At 37.3% G+C, this 23,119-nt stretch overlaps 1 long non-coding RNA gene across 1 annotated transcript; it reads left to right on the top strand.

Annotated features, from left to right (window-relative positions):
• LOC131816508 (uncharacterized) lies at positions 1–21,955 on the top strand. The gene is made up of 3 exons (XR_009348085.1): positions 1–214; positions 305–398; positions 21,642–21,955. It is a non-coding gene; the product is annotated as an uncharacterized LOC131816508 (long non-coding RNA).
• Positions 21,956–23,119: the final 1,164 nt, after the last annotated feature.

Genomic DNA, 23,119 nt, shown 5'->3' with positions numbered 1-23,119 from the left:
TGTTTCACCCGCTTCTGATTATTCGCAGATACGGTTTCCCTCACAAGCCCTACATGCTGGGTTGTGCTTAGCAAAGCCATAATTAAAAGTCTAATTTATTGAGAAAGGGCAAAAGTAGATGTTTTCTGTTTATTTTTCATTATAGCAATACTAAGTTACGTTTCTACCACTATTACTTTTATTGTGTGCATCTAAGTATGAGTCTGTATAACAGGTATAAGATATTTACAGATAGAGACAGAATACTTTGGCTCTGTATTTTATTACTTGCTACTATTTCATTATGTCTTTTCCCTCCCCCCAGGAAGGTGGACGTGTTCTTCTCCATTGACCAAAAGGCTAGAGGATAATTTTCCATCACCTGAAGGTCTTCAAAGCCAACATTTCCAGTCAGGCAGGTAATTATAACCAGCTCTAGCTGGGCTCTCTATACTGAAGGTTGCTGATCTTGCAGTACAAAAAAATATTTTCAGCTGTGGACAATTAACAAACTCAGTAGACCAGGCAAAAGTGCAGCCCTCTTCTGCGCAATTCCACTGCCAGCACTACTTTGACAGCTATATAATTACATGGACCATAAATTACGCTCAGTAATCACCTTGTTTATAATTTCATTCCCTGTAAATTAGTAGTGTAATGAAATGAGATTTCATAACCACCAGATGCATACTGAGCCGCTCACCAGAGACTTTGGCAATAGCTAACAGGCAACCCTGTCCCAAGGAGTGAGGCTTTGGTGGACTGCTGTTTGTTGGTCATGCCCCTGGCAAGTGATCCCGTGCTCCAAGCTGGGGACTGCCAGGGACATTCAGGCAGCTCCAGAATGGAAGCCATAGACATACCAGCAGCTGGGAGAAACATGGCATCCTGTCTGGAAGGAAGAGTTTGTGGTTTTTTTTTTTTATTTTTTAAATCATGGATTACAGCAGTTCCATTTGTGGATGCTGCATCTTATCTAACGAGTGCATGTAGAAATCTTTTTTTAAAAATTTTATTTATTTGACAGAAATCACAAGCAGGCAGAAAGGCAGGCAGAGAGAGAGTGGAAGGCAAGCAGGTTCCCCCCCGCTGAGCAGAGAGCCCGACGCGGGGCTCGATCCCAGGACCCCGAGATCATGACCCGAGCTGAAGGCAGAGGCTTTAACCCACTGAGCCACCCAGGTGCCCCGTGCATGTAGAAATCTTAAAAGTAATGATGGTAGGGGCACTTGGGTGGTTCAGTTGGTTAACGACTGCCTTTGGCTCAGATCATGATCCTGGAGTCTTAGGATCGAGTCCTACATTGGGCTCTCAGCTCCATGGGGAGTCTGCTTCTCCCTCTGACCTCCCCTCTCAAGCTCTCTCTCAAATAAATAAGTAAAATTTTTTGAAAAAAGTAATGATGGTGGGCAAATGTTTCATAAAAAAGATATTCACCATGGGTAAGTGGATGGTCTGTTTTTACAACATGGGAATTGGTAAATGAGCAAGAAATGTAAGCACATTCCCAAGGCTATCTTTTTTTCTCCATATGGAGAAATCTTTCTTGAAAATCCTTTGTATCATGCTCAGTAACTGTGACAGAGAAAGAAGTAAGGATGAAAATAGAAATAAAAATGTTGGCCATCTTTACTCTAGGGTTTGTTCTAGGGTTTTCTGAGACACAACTCCCAACTATTTCATAATGAAACAATGGCAGGTTATAGTTTTTAGAATGAACAGCATACAATTGAGAATTATATACATTTTTTAAGAATAGGAAGAACAAATGAACAATTGATAATTTCTGTCTTATATTACAAAGCCTCAACAAGTTATTTGCAAGAGATTTATTAGAACTTGAGACATTACTGCAATAAGAATTGTGCTGGAAGGAAAAATACAAATTATCTGCCACTGCTTCTAACAGAGCTGGGAGGGGGAAAATGCATGAATCTAGAAGCTTTAATTACCTGCAGAAATGTGAGTTGGTTATGCAGCACCTATTTTAATTACCATCTGATTAAAATTAATCCTAGCTAGGAAAGGAGAAAGCAGAATAAGGAAACTGCAGTCTGAAGGTTAATGTTCCAAATGCCACCAAATGCAGACAAGTAAAGAAGAGAAAATCTGGTTGAAGGACATGTACTTTGAGTGACTGAAATGTGAAATATGTTTCTACATATTTGTTGTTTGACACATGCTTTCATATTTCCTGAACTTCTGGAAAAGTTGGATCCTTCTTTCTTCTACCAGAGGACTCTAGACATGACAACATTTTTCCTAGGTAGAAGAAGCATTTCAAATGAAATAAAATTATTCCAAGGTATGAGAGACATGCCTGGGACTTTGACATGAGTTCTCAGTGGCCATTCGCTTCCATGACAAACCTAGAATGTAAATGAACAGCAAGTAATTTATTTGTCTTTTGGTCATAGTTTGGTATTTGTGACTTTTTCACAGATGGAAAATGCCAAAAAGATCCTTATGTGTTCTAGAAATTGACCGTTAGTCACTTCTTTGAAAGTCATGACAAATTGCTTGAAAAGCTAAGATTTCTGTATTAGGGCTGTGTGCACGCATGAGTGTCCACTTGTATCACTTGTCTTGATGTTAAGAACCAAACAAACATGGGACTATCACCAACAGGTCAAATAGTTCCTGGTCAACACTGGCAGCTTAAAAACAATGGATCCTTTATGTAGATCCTTTATGTGGGTCATTTGCAACTCAACTGCCATTGATAGGAGTTGAACTTGGAGCTGGCTTTACATTTGAATAATGGGTTCAGTCAAGTGTCTGTCCTTAGTCACCAATCACTCCTAATAAAAGTGATCATTTCTAAGAATACTGTCAAGAATTAGGGTAGTAGCTATACACAGGGCTTGAAATTGCAACCTGGGTTACCATTGTTGCCCTTACTAAAAGGACACCTGAGTGAACTATCTTAATCAACTCAAGTTCTATCACTACCATAAGGGCAGCCAAAATCGTAAGTAAGTTGTTGACAAAATATTGGTGGTTGAAAGACTGAGGGTTAAATAAAAATTCACAGAACCTAGGGGTGCCTGGGTGGCTCAATCGGTTTAGCCTCTGACTTCGGTTCTGGGCATGATCTCAGGGTCCTGGGATTGAGCCCTGCATTGGGCTCCCTTATCATGGGGAGTCTTTTAGCTGCTCTCCCTCTGCCCTTGGCCTCCCCTCCAGGTGTCTCTCCCTCTCTCTTTCTCTCTCTCTCTTTCAAATAAATAAAATCTTTTTGTGGGGACACATTCAGTAATAATTTCCATTTATTTGCTAGATATGCCACTATTCAGATTTTGTTTCTTCTTGAATTAGTTTCGTTACATTGTATTTTTCAAAGAATTTGTCCATTTTACCTAAACTGTCAAATGTGTTGGTATAAATTTGTCCATAACGCTGTCATTTTGAGATATGTAGTTGCTGTAACAGTGTTCCCTCTTTTATACCTGGTATGGATAATTTGCACTTTCTCTACTTCTTGCTAGGAATTTATTAATTTTATTAAACTTTCCTAAGAAAAAAAAAATTTTTAATTTAAAATTTAAAAATAAATAAAAATAATTAATATTAAGAAATTCACAGAACCTACCTTACAATACATCTAAAGGAAATTTAAAAATAATAAAAATATCAACAAAAAAACTAATAGCATTCAAGCTTATGAAAGAACCAAATTTTGTATCACAAATCTTGAAAAGTACTGCTTAGTAGCAAAAGAATGAGCAGATCAAAATTGAAAGCAGGCAACAGTAATCGACAGGAATGCCTTCCTCTACCAGTACAGTACCACCACCTTCTACTGGGACCCTCACCACTCACCACTAGACTTCAGCATTGTGGGGAGAATGAGAAGCGAGGAATTAAGAGAAATTTGACTAATTTGAGAAGGGACTTTGATGACTGGTCTGAGAGGAAGGGATAATGAAGCAGCGGTGGGCCAGATGGGAAGGAAGTGAGGTTGGAAAATAAACAAAAGGAAATAGAATACACTTCTTCATTAATGTGACTTGCTAAAAACTGACATCATTAATAGAATTTGTCAGTTTCCTTCTGACAGGGAGAAAGGTGGCAATACCAATTATCCCCAATAATTACATAATTAATAATCAAATATTTTGTTAGACGTAAGAAAAAATAAAATGTAAAGCAAATGTGAATGCCTACAGGTATATAATAATATAATATCCCAAACATAGGGGCAACATAGTTTCCCAAATGAAAGGGGCAAGCACAGTATCCCAAATGAAGGCCATCTACTCACTGTGAATGACACAAGAAGGGATGACATGGGTCCCCTGTTACACTGGCTTAGAAGGAAATAGAAATGGATGTGCTCTGTGAACTCAAATATTAGAACCATATGAAACCAGCATAGTGGCATCTGGTGGCTCAGTCAGTTGAGCATCGGACTCTTGATTTCAGCTCAGAGCATGATTATCAGGAGTGTGGGATGGAGACCCAATGTGGGGCTTTGTATTCAGCAGGGAGTGTGCTTAAGATTCTCTCTCTCCCCCAGTCCCTCTGCCCTCCCCACACTCTTTCTCTAAAAAATAAGAAAAAAAAAAAAAAAAAAAAAAAAAAAAGATAAACAGATCTTTGGGAGGAAAAAAAAAAAAGAACCACATGAAACTAGGGTAACCATATGAATCAAAGCTCTCCCATCCTCACTGGCCACAATACTTTATATCATTCTAACAAGGTAGTATGAAATTGAAAATGTGAGAGAGCAGTGAAAAATATTCACTGGCTATAAAACCCTTAATGCCCTCTTACCACCATCAAGAGTTAATAGAAAATTGGAATATAGAATATAAAACGGAGCCTAATCTTCAATTCTTGATCTGAAGCTCTGATGCAAAACCCCAAACACAGAGCTCACCTGATGTTTGAAGGGAGCTAAAAATAGCATACTCAAAATACATTTGGCCAAATGTAAGATACAGATGAAGCAGCCTATTTAATTAATAAACAGCCTAAGAAGATATGGCAGGGCAACAATACAAAAATACTCGATCAAATAATAAGAGTAAGGAAAGATGGAAATGGCAAAATAAAAAGGAAAGAAAAAGAGAATCAAATCTGGAATATATATATATGTGTGTGTGCGTGTGTGTGTGTGTGTGTGTATACACATACATACACACACATACACACTAGGAAATAGAGAAAGAAAAATTTTCAACAGTAGCTATACTTTTCAAGGAATTAAGGAAGACACAAAAATTTGGAACTGTATGTAAAAAGAAAATATTAAGAATAAGGTAAGTGATAGCTATTGTTAAAAAAATAACTTGTTCCTAATAAACTATACCAGAGCAAATTAATGCATTAGAAATAGAGTATAAATCACATAATATAAGGCCAGATCAGGGACATACAGGGCAGGCATTAAAACATTACTACCAGGTGAAGTCAAAGTCTGCATTCCTTACTGCATTCCATTGACACCTGAAGTTGGGATATTTTTTGTTATGTTTGTGTAGAAGTGGGAGTTCTGGCTCACTTCATGGTCCCATGGACACTGTGGTGAGAGTTTTCTCAGTACTACTGGGTGGTAGTGAAAGTCTAGATCCTCTGTTGGACCTCCTTTTGTACCACCGACCTTCTTACTATTGGGTGGGGGGCGGAAGGTCAGGGTCTCCAATGACACCAGGGTATGGATGGCTTATTGCTGGACAACAGGATGAAAATCCCAGCTCCTTCTGTGTTTTTCTGTAACCATCCCAGTGAAGATAGTAAGGAGCTTTATTACATTCTAGTATTGGTGTAAGTCTAAGCTCCCCTACTTGGGTTTTGGTGGCATGGGTGGGGATAGGTTCATAATTTTTCTGTGATGACTGCCTAGAGTAGAGAAGTTACTGTCTAAAACTTCCCTGTTTTTACCAGGCTGTCACTTTCTTGATCCTTTGGCTGGAGAGAACAGACTTTTTATCATGCCTGTGGGTGTTTCTAGTTATATGACTTCTTCAGCTCCAAGCTCCAGTACAAAGGACCAAACAAACAAACAAACAAACCCAAAACCCAAAAACCCCAGGGACTGCACAGAGTAGTTCCTTGGGCCCAAGGTCCCTAGCCCATCCGCCTACCTTCTCTCTACCTCTTGGGGTTTTCTTAACATTTGCTGTATATATATATATATATATATATATATATATATATATATATACATACACACATATATATAATGTCAATGTTTTAGGCTGTTATTAGTGGAAGGAATAGAGGAAAGTACATATATTTTATCTTTTTGAAAGGAAAAGTCTGAACACGTTTTTGAAAGGTTGAAAGTGAATGGAAGAGTGGAAGTTGAAACTCAAGTGCCTGCAGAGGTTTCTAACAAAAAGTAAAAAAACATCAAGTACTGGCAAGGATGTAGAGAAGAGCCCTTGTAAATCTCATACAATGCTGGTGAGAATGCAAAATAATACAGGTTCTTTGGACAAGCTTTTGGCAGTGTCTTGAGGGTTAAACATATATTTGTCATACAACCCAATAATACCTTTTCTAAGGCATTTGCTCAAGAGTAACAAAACACATTTTCATACAGAAAAACTTGATTTGAATGTGAATGTCCATTTGTTGTTTATAAGAAACAACTCAAGGTCTATCAACTAATGGGTAAATTATAAAATTATGGTATAACCAGGAATATAATGCTCCTCAGCATTGAGAAGGTGTAAACTCTTGATGAATTCAATTGCATAAATGAATCTCAAACCATTTTGCTATTGACCAATGCAACACACAAAATATTGGCTGTAATTTGATTCCATTTATGTAACATTCTGGAAAAGGCAAAAATACAGAAACCAAAATCATATCAGTGGGTGGGTAAAAGAGATTGATCAACAATGGGGCATAAGAGAGCTTTTTGCATGATGATAATGCCTTATACTTTGATTGTGGTAGTGTCTGCTCCATTATTTCATAAACTCATACAACTCTACATTTAAAGGGTATAAATTTCAATGAATGTAATTTATAAACCAGTGAATTTAACTTGAAAATAATGAATTAAAAATGGACAATAAAATCCTTAATAAAAGACATAAAAAATCAGTAAATGTTTTAAAAATGCTTTTAAAAAAGTTAAAAAATAAGCTAAGACAAGTCAATGAAGTAGTCTTTACAATTCTGGGACCCAATTCCAAAATGTGTGTGTGGGGGTGGGGTTCGTACACCTTCAACAAGCAATACTTAGTATACCAGTTAGTGTCCTAGAATTTAATTCCATCTAACACTATCTACATGGAGACAGTATCAGATCCCCGAGGTTAAGGGCCTAGTTTTGATACAGGCAGGCTGGGTCTGACAAGCCAGAGAGGGGTTCCATAGGTTAGCCAAGAGGGTCCTTGGCTTCACAACAGTATGGAGATCAAATGTGAACCAACAAAAAGTAAAAGCAATTCACTGAATTACTGAAGATCTCTCTCCCTCTGTGTGTGTGTGTGTGTGTGTACATGTATATATATATATATATATATATATATATATATATCTGTATATATATACATAGAGAGAGGTAGAGGGTGTCGAAGGGACTTGGAAAAAAAAAAAAAAAAAACACATGAATCTTTTCTTTGCTTGGTATCTGGGATTTTTACTGGCAATTGTGGTCTTGTGTATGTGTCCTTTTAGCCATCCAGGAACTGGCCCTAACAAGGGCAAGGCCCAGGTGTCCTTCATAAGTCATGCATTCCCTGAAGCGAGTCTTGGATCAAGATGTTTGGAATCAGTGGTCTTGGAGAACATTTATAAGGACCCCACCATGTCACTCCTTAGATGTTATCTATAGTGCTAGAAGTCTCCAAAGATATCATAATCTCTTTGTCCCTTACTAGGACATATGCTATTTCCATTACAAGGCATGTGCAAATTCAGACAGTGGTACAGGTCCCAGCAAGAAGAGAAACTGGAAAAGGAGCAAAACAAAACAAAACAAAAAAAAACACAGCTTTTTAAATGGGGTCCCTTCAGTTTCCCTGTCTCAGTTCCGCAAGATTGCCCCCTACTCAGATACTAGTCACAAACAGTACATCCTCAGGTTACCCATAACTTCTATCTGATTTGAATTTGTCTACAAATTGAGGCTCCCATGGCCCCTTGCCTCAGGTTCAATTAACTTACTAGAGTAGCTCACAGAATTCAGGAAAATAGTTTACTTACATTTGTCAGTTTATTATACAATGAAATGTAAAGAATACAGATGAACATCCAGATGAAAGAGATACACAGGAAAGGCATGTGGAAAGGGCACAGAGCTTCCACGTCCTCTCCTGGTCCACCACTCCCCTACACCACTACACATTCACCAGTCCAGAAGCTCTCCAAACTCAGTCCTTTGGGGGCTTTTAAGGAGGCTTCAGTGCATAGACATGATTGACTAAATCACTGGCTACTGGCAATTGATTCAACCTCCAGATCCTTGCCTCTCCCTGGAAATTGGGTGAGATGGGACTGAAAGTTCCAACCCTCTAATCACATGGTAGGCTCCCTGGCAACTGGCCTCATCTGTACCTACAGTCCAAAAGTCAATGGAATATGATTCAGCCATGAGAGAGGATGAATACTCACCATTTGCAAAGACATGGATGCAACTGAAGAGGACTACACTAAGTGAAGTAAGTCAAGCAGAGAAAGACGGTTATGGTTTCACTCATATGGTTTCACTCATATGTGGAACATAAGCAATAGTACGGACGGCCATAGGGGAAGGCAGGGAAACTGAAGGGGGGGAATCATAGAGGGAGATGAACCGTGAGAGACTATGGACTCCAGAAATAAACCAAGGGTTTCAGAGAGGAGGAGGATAGGGGGATAGGGTAACAGGGTGATAGGTAGTAAGGAGGGAACATGCTGTGGTGAGCACTGGGTGTTATACCCAACTAATGAATCACTGAACACTGCATCAAAAACTAATGATGGGGCACCTGGGTGGCTCAGTGGGTTGAGCCTCTGCCTTCGGCTCAGGTCATGATCTCAGGGTCCTGGGATCGAGTCCCACATCGGGCTCTCTGCTCAGCGGGGAGCCTGCTTCCTCCTCTCTCTCTCTCTGCATGCCTCTCTGCCTACTTGTGATCTCTGCCTGTCAAATATATAAATAAAATCTTTAAAAAAAAAAAAAACTAATGATGTACTATATGCTGGCTAACTGAACATAAATAAACAAACAAAAAGCTCAACAGCCACCTCATTCACATAACAAAAGATACTTTCACAGTTCTCATCACTTAGAAAATTCCAGGGGTTTCAGGAGCTCTTGTGCCAGAAACAAAGACAAAGACAAAATAATATACTTCTTACTATAAAGCACAGTATACCGTATCACAAATGGACATAGGTGAAAAAAGAAAACTAAAGAAACAATGAGGTCAAAATTCATTAAATATAATTTCAGAAAGACAAAGAGGATTAAACAAAGAAGGAATTTAAGAAAGATAATGTAAGCATATTTCTAAGGACTGAAGGATCTGAGTTTGCATATTGTAAGGTCTCACTGCAAAGAACAGCAAATGAAAAAAGAACCACAAGAAAGCACACCATACTGAAATTTTAGAACAGAAGAAATAGAAAACACCTAAAGTTCTCAATGTCAGAGCATTTTTAAATGAAATAAAGAAAGCTTACACATATATGAAAACCTGAATCAAAATTGTACTGGTCCTCTCATAAGCAGCATGCAACCTCACAAGAAATGAACCATGCCTTTAGAGTTCTGAAGAATTTTTTTTTTTAGCATAATTCTATATCCAGCTAGATTATCAATCAAGATAAACATTTTCACGAATGTAAGACCTGAAAAAAGGTTTACCACTTGTAAAGAGGAAGCTAACACATCCAGAAAATAAGAAATCCAATAGCAGAAAGAGGTGAAAAGAATCACAAAGATAATGTTAAACAGAGTCTCATATTACACTGAGACTGTATATACAGCCTAAGGAGCAACCAGTTAAGTTTAAAGCAGGAGGATGTAGAACCCCTGAAGATATATAGGTTGCCTTTAGAACAATAACATTATCTGATATATTTCAACATTTAGAAAATGGCATTGGGATTCTATGAGAGGATTTGGAAAGAATTACTGATAAGTACACTGAAAACTGAGCAAATTAAAATTGAAACAACTCGGGGCGCCTGCGTGGCTCAGTGGGTTAAGCTCAGGTCACGACCCCAGGTATCAGGCTCTCTGCTCGTCAGGGAGCCTGCGTCCTCCTCTCTCTGCCTGCCTCTCTGCCTGTCACATAAATAAATGAAATCTTAAAAACAAACAAACAAAACACAAAAAAACGGAAACAACTAATAACTCCAGGAAAAAAAAAAAGTTGTTTATTGTATGTAATTTAATGTTAACAGTGACACAGGTTGGCACAGAAATGAAAAAAATATTTGCATACTCAAAAATAATGTACATACTATATACTGATTTAATATAAGAATACTTTGGGGGGAGAGGGGAAACAGAAGTGGTTCATGTGATAATGCTTCCTATTTCTTAATAGGCATCAATAAATTATTAATAAAATCAAGGTAGTAAGCATGCTTATATAAATGTATTAGCTGGAAATAACAGAGCTAAATATAAGAAGGAGCAGTTCATATAATTGGCAGAAGTTGCCTTTAGAGGACAAATAGGGCATGTGAAAGAAGGCATGGATATATTTTTCATTATACATTTTATAATTCTGTTCAATAAAATGGAGGATTGCTAAAAAGTTCCCTCTGCCCCACATCCCTAATTCCTAAATCCAAAGTGCAAATGATTTGGAATCAGAGACAATTTAAAACTTTTGCTTTACCACTAACTACGAGAGTTGGAGTAAATCATTTAACTTAAGTGAGTCTCAGTTTCTACTATTTAAGGTATAAACAGCAGAAATTAATTTAATGGATTGAAATGAGAATTAAATGATGAAAGAAAGCTCTCATCCCAGGGAGAGATAGCATATACATGTTGCTTTTACTTTTGAAGATTCTCTTCTCTAGGTCTCAGCATTTATGCTGAGAGGTCTACCTTTATGACTTTATTTCTTTGGAGAAGATTTTGCAGACTCATTTTAATTTAGAATTTTGGGCAACTAAATTTAATGTGAAAAACTTTTTTTTTTTGCTTTAGTGTTTATTTTTAAATTTTTTAAAGAATTACTTTTTTTTATTATATTCAATTAGCCAGCATATTGTACATCATTAGTTTTTGATGCGGAATTCTAATATAAACAATTTAAGCTTAAATTTTTGAAGAAATTTTTTTTTGCTTTTTTTGTTTTAGTGTTTATTTTTTAATTTTTTTAAAGAATTACTTTATTTTTTATTATGTTCAATTAGCCAGCATATAGTACATCATTAGTTTTTGATGTGAAATTCTAATATAAACAATTTAAGGTTAAATTTTTATGACTGAAATGCACCATTAATAGTATATAAAATAAGTGTGAGATACGTTGAAATAACATTATGCCATACTACTAACTTTTCATGTTAGATATTATACCTACATATAAAAATGCAGAAAGAAAAGCATCACTGAAACAATATAATCTCCAAAATGCCTGGATAGTAAATAACATATTAAAATTGCTTTTTTTAAATTACTTTTTAAATATGAATGATATCAATGTTAATACCATTAGTGAAATAAAATAATAAAGTAATGTTTATTTTAGAATATAAAATCAGTTATTGTGCTTGTGATTATCTTAATTTACCTTCTGTTTTCAACATTAGTTTCTAATATGCCCAAAAGAATCATGAACGGACATTTTAAAATGGCAGATCTTGAGCTGAGATACTCAGCTTATATATGGAGGAGGAGACTTTAGTTAGTAATTAAGCAATAATAATCAAGGCAGATTAATGGCTGTCTCAGAAAGTTCATTGCTGTGGGCCATTAACCCTAGTATAGCAATTAATTCCCAAGGAAATGACCTATGCTTCAGAGGCCATTTCTGGAGTTTGAAAATATCAGAAGTAAAACCACACTAAACTGTCCATTGTCAAAAAGTAAGCATGCCATTTCTACTCCTGTGATGATTAATTTTGTGTGTTAATTTGACTGGAAAATGGGTACCCAGATATTTTGGTCAACACTATTCTAGGTGTATTTGATGAGATTAACATTTGAATTGGTGGACTGTGTAAAGCAGATTGCTCTCCTAATATGTGAGTGGCCCTCATTCAATCAGTTGAAGTTCTGAAAAAAATAAAAATAAAAAAAGGCTGATCCTCCCCTGAATAAGATGGGCACTCCTCCTGACTGCCTGCCTTGAGCTAGAACATTGGTCTTTTTCCTGTCATGAGACTGGAATGGAAACACTTGATTCTTCTTGTGTCTCAATTCTGCCAGCTTTTGGACTAGAATTTATATTATTGATTGTTCTCAGGCCTTCAGATTGGGACTGAAATTACATCTTCTGGGTTTACAAATAGCTGACTGCAGATTGTGAGACTTCTCAGCTTCCTTAATCACAATAAGCTAATTATCTGCCTATCTACCTACCTACCTATTCTACTGGTTCTGTGTCTCTGAAAAACCCTAATATCATTTCCTTTCCTCCCTCCCTCCCTTCCTTCTCTTCCTCTCTTCCTCCTTTCCTTCCTTCCCCTACCCCCTTCCTTCTCTCTCTTTCTATTCCTTCCTTCCTTCCCGTCAAGGGAAATTTGAAAACATGCACACTCAAAAATTCAACAACTAACAATTTCTTAAGCACATGAACTGATTTCAATTTTCTTAAATTGTAATTCAAAATTATTTGAAAAGAAAGAAGAAATTAGTATGTAGAATTTATGATGTGACAGGTAACTCACATATGTTACTCAATTAGTTCACAAGACAAATGGTAAAAAATAAGGACTGTTAAACATTATTTCATAGATGAGAAAACATGGGTTCAGGTTATTTAATTAGCTTGCTCATAGGCACACAGTAAGAATCATCTAAACAGATCTGATATCAGAATTTCTGGTTTTATAACCTATGATCTTTCTGTAGTGCATTACTGCAGTCTTTTTGAAGACCCCCCTTTTAGACTAGCACTAACAAAGAATTCTTACCGGAACTTGCTTTATGTAATGGTTTAAACAGATATATCATGCTAATATATGGTATAATAATAATAATGATGATTTTGATGAAGTTCTAGAACCTAGGTGAGGTTCGGTGGGCTGAGGTCCGGAGCCGATGATCAAGAATTCTTGAGACACCTTTGGTGCAAAATAGTGGTTTATTAAAGCACGGGACAGAACCCATGGGCAGGAAGAGCTGCTGCCCCGGGTTGTGAGGGATGGCAGGTTATGTACTCTGTGGTTGGGGGAAGGTGAGGGGAAGGAAGGTTTCAACGGAGTTTTCATATGTTAAAGAGGGCCTATGAGGTGCCTTGCTCTTGTGCTTGATCAATGTTGTCTTTAAGCCAACCATTAACACCAAGATAGTTGGGAGGTTCTTGGTGGGATGTCATAATCAATTGTCTTTGTTAGTGAGATTTAGGTTTAGAAGAGATTTAACTATATTTACATTCCCTTCTACCTCAGCCTCCTCCAGTTTCCTTTACAGTGGGGAGGGAGATATTAGGGCTTGAGGAACTGAGTTATTTGCCTCTGGAAATTTGTGCTCTTGATAAAGTAATTTCTTTGTAGATCTCTGGGACATTTGTAAACCAAGGGAGACTCCCGTCTTGCAGGATTGTGATCTCTGCAAGTTGTTTATCGTTTATGGCAGTCAGGGGTGCCTGAGGAATGTCACACACATTACCAAGGGGAGGGGAGCTGGTGGAGAGGGGGTACAAGGTTCCAGCTTTTGCTTTGTGAGGACAAAGCCAGCTTCCTGCTCCCTCATCAATTTAATATAGATAAATTAATCAAAACATATTTATAGTTAAGTTTAATATCAAGCAAAATGATAAGAGTATGCACAGGTATTATTTGAGGGGACACTGACATTACCATCTAAAATTTTATATATCAAAAGTATATCAATCTTATAATTAAAAATATATATGATATTGGCATGCTTCTTAAGATATAACTTCTAGCCATACCAATAACATGAAAAAAAAGGTATTACTTACACAAGGGAAAGGATTTATAGATTATCTTTATTTATATGCTTTATTTATTTATATCTTTATTTATAGATTATCTTTATTTATATCTTTATTTAGTTCTCATTTTTGCAAGGGCATAAATTATTTTTATGCTCATACAAAAAGTAATTAGACAATGGGTTAAAGTTAGGTGTGTGTCAAGCTTACCTAATCCAAAGAATTTATAAGTCAGAAGTAAGAAAACAGTATAATATTCATTAAAATATTAACATATGAAGTAGCTCTCTCTTAGGAAATATTAATTTTTTGTGGAGAGAGAGGAAAATAAGAAGTTAAGGAATATGACTACAGATTAGGATTGCAGTAACTTGGTGATAGAAAAAAACCTTAGAAATGATTACCACTGGGGCACCTGGGTGGCTCAGTGGGTTAAAGCCTCTGCCTTCAGCTCAGGTCATGATCTCAGAGTCCTGGGATCCAGCCCCACATCGGGCTCTCTGCTCAGCGGGGAGCCTGCTTCCTCCTCTCTCTCTCTCTCTCTTTCTGCCTGCCTCTCTGCCTACTTATGATCTCTGTCTGTCAAATAAATAAGTAAAATCTTTAAAAAAAAATGATTACCACTGAGGTGACACTTGCTAATTTTATATATTAAGCTAAGGATATCAATAAATACATAATCTACATGTTTTTAAACCTCTAGAAATTTTGAAAACTGCTTTTGTTATATTGTTTTATTTTCTTTGCTTTTTTCAAGCCCACTCCCTCCTTTAAACTATAAATGAAAAGTAGAATATTTGTGTAGGAGCAAACCTACCAAAGTTGCTAGCGGTGGGGGGTTGTTGGTGGAGAAGGAAGCCGAGGAGGAAAGAAGTGTTTTTGATGGAGACAAGTGTTTGTCAATTGATTCTCATTTTATTACTCAGTCATGTGTACCTCTCAAGAGAGATACTGTTTGAAAAATGAGAAATGCCTCAAGAAAGGAATTTAACCCATTACATAATTATTTGCATATTGTATTATTCCTGTTTTCTTTTTTTTTCTTTACTCTTTAAGATATTATGGTCCAGATGTCAAAAATCTGTAGATTGTAGTTAATAGCTAGTAAAAATAAGATTATTGGTACAGGAATGGATTTTTAAACTCATTCATATCACAAGAAAATATAGATGATAGTATCCATCTGCTAGCCTCAGCGAGGCACCCCTTTTACCCTGACATTATATCATCAATATAGTAATCCATAGGCTACCTTTAAGATGATCCAATATTCTCTCCTTTCATAACTTTTATGCCTCCTTGTCTACCTCTCTACAATTAACGTCATCTGACCCTTATCATGATGGTTAGCTCTCCATCAAAGAACATGAAAATCTTGAAGCTGATGCAGTGTTCTAGTTTCAGTATCTATTGGATATAAAGTTCCTTCCTTCCTTCCACTTTTATTCTTTTTAACAATATACCTTTTATTTAAAAACCAATGCTCCTTAATTTCATAGTAATCCTATAAAATACCTTTGTTTTTGAGTAGAGTGAGAGTAAATCCTCATTTGTGCCCTCCAGCTGGGTAATCAGAACATTCCATTTCTCTGAAAAGAGTAATGGTTCAAACATCTCCATAAATTAACACCTGCCCTAGTGATGAGGGAGCAGGAGGCTGGCTGAAGACAGAGCAAAAGCTGGCACCTTGCACCCTCTCTCCACCTGCTCCCCTCCGTAATATGTGTAGCATTCTTCAGGCACCCCTGACTGCCATAAAATGATAAATAGTTAACTTGCAGAGATCACAATCCTGCAGAACAGGAATTTCCCTTGCTCTACAGATGTCCTAGAGATCTACAAACAGGGAGGTTACCTTATCAATAGCACAAATTTTCAGAGGCAAATAACACTCAGTTCCTGAAGCCCTAATGTCTCCCTCCCCACCATAAACTGGAGGAGGCTGAGGTAGAAGGGAATGTAAATGATAGCAGAATCGTAACACCCCACCAAGAATCTCCCTTCCCTTCACACCCCCCCCCAAAGGCAAGGTATATAACCTGCCATCCCTCCAAACCCGAGGCAGCAGCTCTTCCTGCCCATGGGTCCTCTCCCCGTGCTTTAATAAACCACCATTTTGCACCAAAGATGTCTCAAGAATTCTTTCTTGGTCATCGGCTCCGGACCTCAGCCCACAGAACCTCACCTAGGATTTTGGTTAACATTAGTGAGAAAACCATCCCACTTTTTGCTGGGATTTTAAGCCACAGAAAGTATATTAACTATAAGCTACTTGTACATCTTTATCATTAGTTATACAAGAAATATTCCCAAGAAATGAAGACAATGCTGGGAAGAACAGAAGCCAGTGATGAAATGGGGTAGAACCTTGATTCTGCTATTCCTGAAGAAAATCTGCCAAAGGACTTTACAGTTATATAATCTAATAAAGTTTTACTTTGTTAACTATATTGAGCTGCATTTCTATAAATTTCTGTTAAATTCTGTAAATTTAATGACTCCTACTTTATTAAGTAATTAGTGCCTGGAAGTCATTTATTGCTAGTTAACAGTTGTAGTAATGAAGTGGCTAACCTGAAAAAGGGTAGTGTGGTGAGGAGCTCTGGACTCAGTTACTATTGTATTTAAGGTGATGGTTAAAATATTGTTCTCTGTCTCTGGGAAAAATATCAGGTACCCATCAATACTGGAGAGTTAAGAGACTTTGGTAAAATCTTTCAGAATGTTGGAGTCTTTCTGTAATGTCCTTTTGTAAAATCTCATCCAATAAGAGAAAGTTACAGTCTCAGATGACATGCTGGAAAGCAACAAGTAAACACAGCATGTGTTGTTAGGAGAGGTCCTATGTTCCTTCAGTCCGCAGTCAAGATGGAGCAAGTCATAAAACCATACAGACTGACTTGTTGATTTTAGCCATTCTGACTGGTGTGAGGTGAGGAAATGACAGATGCTGGCGAGGATGCGGAGAAAGGGGAACCCTCCTACACTGTTGGTGGGAATGCAAGCTGGTGCAGCCACTCTGGAAAACAGCATGGAGGTTCCTCAAAATGTTGAAAATAGAACTGCCCTATGACCCAGCAATTGCACTATTGGGTATTTACCCTAAAGATACAAATGTAGTGATCCAAAGGGACACATGCACCCGAATGTTTATAGCAGCAATGTCCACAATAGCCAAACTATGGAAAGAACCTAGATGTCCATCAACAGATGAATGGATCAAGAAGATGTGGTATATATACACAATGGAATACTATGCAGCCATCAAAAGAAATGAAATCTTGCCATTTGCAACAACATGGATGGAACTAGAGCGTATCATGCTTAGCGAAATAAGTCAAGCAGAGAAAGACAACTATCATATGATCTCCCTGATATGAGGAAGTGGTGATGCAACATGGAGGCTTAAGTGGGTAGAAGAATAAATGAAACAAGATGGGATTGGGAGGGAGACAAACCATAAGTGACTCTTAATCTCACAAAACAAACTGAGGGTTGCCGGGGGGAGGGGGTTGGGGAGAAGGGGGTGGGATTATGGACATTGGGGAGGGTATGTGATTTGGTGAGTGCTGTGAAGTGTGTAAACCTGGTGATTCACAGACCTGGGGATAAAAATATATGTATATAAAAAATATATGTTTATAAAAAATAAAAAATAAAATATTATGCAAATAGAAAAAAAAAAAAAAAAAAAAAAAAACCATACAGACTGCTGGACTGAAAAACAACAAACGCAACAAAACAAAAACAAAAATCTTTGTTTCCAAGCTAATAAAAATGGGAGAAAAGATTTAGAAGACGCAGAGGATACAAAAATGGAACTTGTAGGTTTCCAGAAACTCTGTTAGGTGTATCCTGCCATTTAAATTAAACCATTATCCACAATTTAAAGAGCCATTGTATTTGATGCAGCCTGGGTTCAAGGAGCATAGAAGGCCTCCTATACCAGGTAATATATACCTGAAACTACTGTTTCTTTTTTTAAGAAGATTTTATTTATTTATTTCTGAGAGAGAGAGAGAGAGTGCACAGCAGGGGAGAGAGGCAGAGGAAGAAGCAGACTCCCTGCTGACCAGGGAGCCTAAAGCGGGATTCAATCCCAGGACCCTGGGCTCATGAGGTGAGCTGAAGGCAGACACTTAACTGACTGAGACACCCAGGTGCCCCCTAAAACTACTGTTCAAAAGCCAAGGACTTTTATTTTGAAAGTCTGCAAAGTTGGGCTGAACACTGCAGTTCAGTGCAAGGCAACAAAAGCCACAATGGTGAAAACCATTTTCATGACCTGTTGACATTGGATTTGAGGACACTTTTTAAAAAAGATACATGGATTGACTGATTGATTGATTTTACAGAAAGAGAGAGCTTCGGGGGAGGGGGAGCAGAGGGAGAGACAGTCTTAAGCAGATTCTGCACTGATGGCAGAGGCCCACACCGGGCTTGATCACACAACCCTGAGATTATGACCTGAGACAAAACCAAGAGTGGGATTCCTAACCGACTAAACCACCTAGGGACCCCAAGGATTTCAGGCCATTTTAAAAATCTACTTATTAGCCCACAATGCTTTCAGGTGGTGGATATAATGATAACCTATTTGCTCAATGCCCAAGATATTCCACAGGGCCCTTAATTCTCAGTGAAAGGAAATGAGCTCCAGAATCCATGCTGGCCCCCAAAGTTGTACAAAGATGTGGCAAGGATCCTCTCAAGAACATGAAGGAAATGCATTGGGTGATTAAAAACTCATTATTGGTAAAGAAAAAGTGTTTACTCTTCTTTTCCGGAAAGAAATGCTATATATGTTATGGATCAGTGAATGTTTTATGTTGTTTCAACTTTTCCCCTTTTTCTAATGAGAGATCTTAGCAAAGTTGTTCTTTTTTTTTTTTTTTTTTAAAGATATTTATTTATTTATTTATTTGACAGAGATCACAAGTAGGCAGAGAGGCAGGCAGAGAGAGAAAGAGAGAGAGACAGAGAGAGAGATGGAAGCAGGCTCCCTGCGGAGCAGAGAGGCTGATGCGGGGCTCGATCCCAGGACCCTGAGATCATGACCTGAGCCGAAAGCAGCGGCTTAACCCACTGAGTCACCCAGGCACCCCAGCACAGTTATTCTTATTCCATTTCATGTTCATCAGACATACATATTGGGCACAAATGATTTTATCATTTAGCCTCTTTCTGACAATGAAGAAGATAAAACCTATACATACTGATCTGGAAGTCGTATCTATAGACAGGTTTAGGTAGATCTCTTTTGGAAGAATGGGGATATTTTTAAGTTGAATTTAGGATTATTCTTTGATTTTAATTTGTAAATTTATGTATTTTAAAAAAAAATTTGTTTGGTGAAGATTTTAAAACATTTTATGTACAGAAAGAAATGTGTTCTAAGTTTTGACACATATATACCCAGTCACAAGCACAGGCAAATGAAAAAGTATGCCATTCCTTGGATAAAGTGATTGATTTGTAGATGGTGACATGACTCAAATCATGGCAATCAGAATTTGAATTGTTTCTCCAGAGCTAACCAGAAAGATGCTCCCCTTTCCTTGGGTCTGTATGTTGTAACAGCAAACCTCCCATCTGAAGACTTAAGACACGGCCATGTCTAAACTGAACTACTTTTCTTCTTTTAATTGAGTTAGTATTCTTCATTGTTTAGTTATTTGAATAAGATGCCAATCATTTATAACTAGAAGCCCTCTAATAAACATATTAAAATTCTTAGTAGGAGCTAACACAGTACACTTCCTTGATATCCAAGATTAGGTCTATAAAGCTAAGATAGCATCCTAAATAATAGTTTTTTTTTTTTTAAATCATGCTTTGTTCTGTTTTACTGACATCGAGAACATTATAAAAAGATATTTGAAGGCCTACTCTCATTCTTATATATAGTTACTGTTAAGCTTATAGGCTGAACTATTGGTTCTTTCTTCTATGAAAAATTATATCTCATCAAAGTTTTTCCACACTTACTAAATAACAGATTCTTTTTTTTTTTTAAGATTTTATTTATTTATTTGACAGAGAGATCACAAGTAGGCAGAGAGGCAGGCAGAGAGAGAGAGGGGGAAGCAGGCTCCCCACGGAAGAGAAAGCCCAACGTGGGGCTCGATCTAAGGACCCTGAGATCATGACCTGAGCCGAAGGCAGAGGCTTTAACCCAATGAGCCACCCGGGCACCCCTAAATAACAGATTCTTTTTTTTTTTTTTTTTTTTTTTAGATTTTATTTATTTGTCAGAGAGAGGGAGAGAGAGCGAGCACAGGCAGACAGAATGGCAGGCAGAGGTAGAGGGAGAAGCAGGCAGAGGTAGAGATCGATGTGGGACTCGATCCCAGGACACTGGGATCATGACCTGAGCCGAAGGCAGCTGCTTAACCAACTGAGCCACCCCGGCGTCCCCTAAATAACAGATTCTTAAGGTATAAATTAAATAGACCATCATTGGGCTGAAAGGAAAATATAATCTATTTCAGTCTAACAGTTTATTTGCTTTCCTATGAATATAGTCCCACAATAGTAAGTCTTCAGATAAAATACATTTGGAAATACATTTGTCTTCTATAGTGAATTCAGCCCAGTCACTCATTTGCCCCTGCTTTTTCTTTTTCTTTTTTTTTTTTTTTTAAGATTTAATTTATTTATTTGAGAGAGAAAGAGAAAGAATGAGAGTGAGAGAGCATGAGAGGTCAGCAGGAGAGCCAGACTCCCTGCCCAGCAGGGAACCCAATGTGGGACTTAATTCCAGGACCTCAGGATCATGACCGGAGCCGAAGGCAGTTGCTTAATGAACTGAGCCACCCAGGCACCCTCGTTTACTCCTTTAATATATGAACTTGCACTTAATGAAATGGATTGTTGAACTCCCATAGTATTATGGTTGGCTTTACTATACTTTAATCCCCCTAATAATGACCTGAAATTAGGAAGATGTCTAGAAACATAAAAGAAGGTAATACCTTTCTGCTAATAACAACTATATTACCCCATAGGTAAAGACTACACATGGCACTGCATTTTCTCATTTCTGAGTGACTTAGTAACGGAGTACTGAAGCTGTTTTCCACTAAAGCTTGTTTTTATGCTCCCAGCTTTCTACGATAAAGCTCTCTTAAAACTAGGACAAAATGATAAGCTCGAGAAATGCCATATTAGAAAGTAATTCATTCCTCTGTGATTTTTGTCTACAGAGCTCTTTTCACTTAACACCCATTATAATTGGTATATCTCTTGGCACTGGATCGGGGCAATATTTTTTTGGGGGGCAGCAATGTATAATTTGTATCTGCTATGAACAAAATGTCAGCAATAAAATAAACAGAAACTATCCTTAACTTCAAGTATTTTACAACTCATGGGAAGGCAAGCTAATGAGCAGACAATTGCAATATAGTGTATAAAATGCTTGGATGAAGGTAAGTGGTGAAGCATGTGTGCTTCTCGGGGGTGGAATTAAAAACCTGATTTTGTAAAAACAAACAAACAAACGTGATTTTGTCCTATTTATTCATTTCCATGTTGTAAATAATTCCACCATGGCCAATTTCAAGCTACCAATAGTTTAACAACTGTTCACAAATTTTTTGAATGTTTGTTTTTGAACCAATGCAGGTAGTCTCTGGCCCACTCCTATGGGGATTACCACCATCATCGTGGCCAAGGAAGATTTCCAGAAGGGAGTGATATCTAACTGAATATGAAGAAAGGACATTAATTAGTGAAGCAGAGAGAGGAGGGGAAAGACTTGCAGGCAGATAGATGAGCACAGATAAACATCTGGAAGTGAAAGAATACATGGCGTTTGGGGGAAACTACAAGGAACTCATTTTTGACTGGATAATATTTTGATACTTGAAGTACATAAAAACGTACTTAAAGAAGTAAATGTGCTCTCTCTCTCTGCCTGTCTCTCTGCCTGCTTATGATCTCCATCAAATAAATAAATAAAATCTTTAAAAAAAGAAAAAAAGAAGTAAATATGTGGCGAATGTCCTCACTAGCCATAATAAGCAATTTGAATTTTTTTCCAAAGACAATGGTAAGTAGATCATCAGAATTTTCTGGGGATATAGCATGGCATAATCAGATAATTAGAAATATCCCTCAGGTTGGATCTGGATGCAGATCCAGTTGGAGAATGGATATCAGTTGGAGAAGACTAATGAAAGGTAATCTAGCTCCAGAAGTATTAGTAACTCTGAGTCCATCTGCTAGAAACAGACCCTAAAGCAGTGGCAGTACTTTGACCCTAAACAGACCCTAAAGCAGGACGGACTTTGACACTGGACATTTGAGAACACATGAAATGTGACAGATTGGCAAGGCATAGGATATGGTGAGGGCAGAGAAGTGTTAAGAACAATTTCGAAGTTTCCATCTTAGAAAACTGAGTGGATACTGTGGTTATTTATAAAAAGAATGGATATAAAAAGAGAATAATGTTTCATAAGGGAGGAAAATCTCAGTTATGCACAAATCGAGTTAGAGGTATCTATGAGACACTCAAATGGAAATAGATATCTTATACAGAACTAAGACAGTCAGGATCTGACCAGAATCAAGCTATAGTCTGATTCCTTTCTAAATACTCAGGATAAAATTATGACTGAGATATATTCTCACATGTAAGGTCCCATGGCCCCATGAAACATATAGGTAGTAAGTCAATGATTCAGTTTTGCACACTGTAAAAAGCATACTGAACTGTGGAACACACAAAATGCTTTTACAAAAAGGAATTTAGACTTGAAGGAATGAAGTCTTTCTTAAAACTTAAGTGGGAGTTAAATGGTAAAAAAAAAAAAAAAAAAAAGAGGAAATGAAGGATATTCTTAGTCGATGGGATGATATGTGTAAATAGGCACTGGCATAAAGCAATAAAAGTCTGAAATGAAGCCTGCAAGAAAGTGACAAAAAATTAAGTTAGAAATAATAGCAAGGGCTTCAACATAAATGGACTTTTCTGCTAAGCTGAGGAACTTAATATCATTGAAACTATAATAGATACGGACACATTTAAATCTGTGATCATATAGGCATTTCAAAAAAATTAACTTGAGCAGAAATATAAAGGATGGGAGGGATTTGAG

This window comes from Mustela lutreola, chromosome 15 (assembly GCF_030435805.1).
Source record: "Mustela lutreola isolate mMusLut2 chromosome 15, mMusLut2.pri, whole genome shotgun sequence".
NCBI classification, from domain to species: domain Eukaryota; kingdom Metazoa; phylum Chordata; class Mammalia; order Carnivora; family Mustelidae; genus Mustela; species Mustela lutreola.
The sequence above is the reverse complement of the archived record's forward strand: the minus strand, read 5'-3'. Positions and strand labels throughout refer to the sequence as shown.